Source organism: Primulina tabacum, unplaced genomic scaffold, assembly GCF_025594145.1.
Source record: "Primulina tabacum isolate GXHZ01 unplaced genomic scaffold, ASM2559414v2 Contig533, whole genome shotgun sequence".
Taxonomy (NCBI): Eukaryota; Viridiplantae; Streptophyta; class Magnoliopsida; order Lamiales; family Gesneriaceae; genus Primulina; species Primulina tabacum.
In genome coordinates this window covers 32,873-34,715 of record NW_027459776.1, presented here as the reverse complement: position 1 = coordinate 34,715, position 1,843 = coordinate 32,873, and the positions used below count along the sequence as shown (strand labels likewise).

The 1,843-nt window shown below is 35.7% G+C and overlaps 1 pseudogene; it reads left to right on the top strand.

Annotated features, from left to right (window-relative positions):
- The first annotated feature begins 512 nt into the window (after positions 1 to 512).
- On the top strand, positions 513 to 1,529 carry LOC142534460 (non-specific lipid transfer protein GPI-anchored 10-like; annotated as a pseudogene).
- Positions 1,530 to 1,843: the final 314 nt, after the last annotated feature.

The window sequence follows — 1,843 nt, the reverse complement described above, 5'->3', positions numbered from 1 at the left end:
ACAATAGTTGAGGTGGAAATAGAACCTCATCAAATCACACATATGTGTATGGTTTAAGAATCCAAATTTTTTGTGACATTCTTTGTATCATTTTTCGTAATATTCTTAATTATCTACAAGTTGTATCAAATTTAACGAGTTTGCGATTTTTTTTAACTTCTCATAATCAATACGCATGACAAATCTTTATCTATGATACACAAATTCTGAATGAATATTTCTACCGATACTTAAATGAGCTGTCTGGTTTTGCTAAACTTCATATCCCACACATTTTCTTTACCAGAAAATATGAATGATAGACACAACAGAGAAATGAAAAAAATAGTGAAACCTAGACAGTAGCTTGAGAGGTCATACAAAATTGTGTCAAGAGATCATGCACCTATTGCATGGCTCTGCAGTTCATGCCCAACTAATGCACTCTTCGTCTATTTAGCTAACATGAAATCAATGGCGAATTCGCCTCAAAACTCACAAGCAAAACTTGCGTTACCGACCTAACTTGTGCAATGCCTTTTCATCTCCCTCTTCTCCCCATATCGCTCTTTCTTGTGTTTCTCCATTGTGTTTCCCTAAAGACCATTGCCCATAACACAATTGCTGAGTGTGGGCCGAATTTGCTAAGTTTAGCCCCATGTGCGCCGTTCATGCAAGGCGTGGAAGCTTCACCAGTGCAGTCATGTTGTGATAGTCTTAACCAACTCTACGGCCAGAAGCCTAACTTGCCTTTGTCCATTCCTCAATGACCCGTCTGCCTTGAGTTCGTTTCCTATCAACACAACGCTTGCTCTAGAGTTGCCTCAGCTGTGCAATCTCCAAATAGACCCTTCTATTTGCGGAGGTATGTATGTTAAACTATTATTTAATTCCTTCCTATAAATGAAGGACCATACAGTCCATTCGCATTTACAGAAAAGAAGATGCAGCACCATCTTGAAATCTAAGATTTTGGATTGCTTTTAATTCAATGCCCAGTTCATAATCAAATTATTTAATTCCATTCTCTTTTTTTCTTACATGAATGGAATAAAAAACCAAACGTCTAATGCAACATTTATTTTCCTAAACTTAAGAAAAAAAATATATTGATGCTTAAAAAGGTGGCATACAATATTAGAATGAAAAATGTAAAGAATGAAGCAAGAAAAACCAGCAAGCGACTTTTATAAGCATTATTTTGATACTCGACTAATTTGGTTTTTGTTTCAAGGAGCTTCCTTGCCATCTACTTCCCCTGGTGCTCAAGTTTCCCTTGGGCCAAGACCAAATTCAACAGTTGCGGGTCTGCAAATTTTCTAACCTTCAAGAAACTCCCCCTCAACTTATTCAGATTTATAAATTTTGCTATCTTATTCTTTGTTCTGCCTTTACCATCTGTGGTTTATCCAGCTTCTCCAGTAGTAACAGTAGCGCCCCGACCGAGCATTATGGGATTTAGAATTCGCAATGTCGAAGTGAGTCTGAAGGTGAAAAGCCAATTGTGGTGTCTTCTGATGGCTACAATTTATTTCAGTGCTGACAAATGAAGCCTACTTAGCTGAACTACATGGCCTCATTTTCAAACTAGCGCTATTTGTTTCTACTATCTATTGAATATATGCTCTAGTTAATGAATTTTTTCTCATTAATTAACTTGCAGATATTTGATTCAATGCCAAAATACTTATGAAAAAATATATGATTATACTTGGCCATATCCAAGATATTATTATCGATTTCTTAATTTACATGATATAATCAATGGTTTTGTCTTAACAATATCCGATTACATAAGAGATACTTTAAATTTTGTGTTCATTGGGTTTTCATGTGTCTTTCATTTTTCGTTCTTGTATTCCCT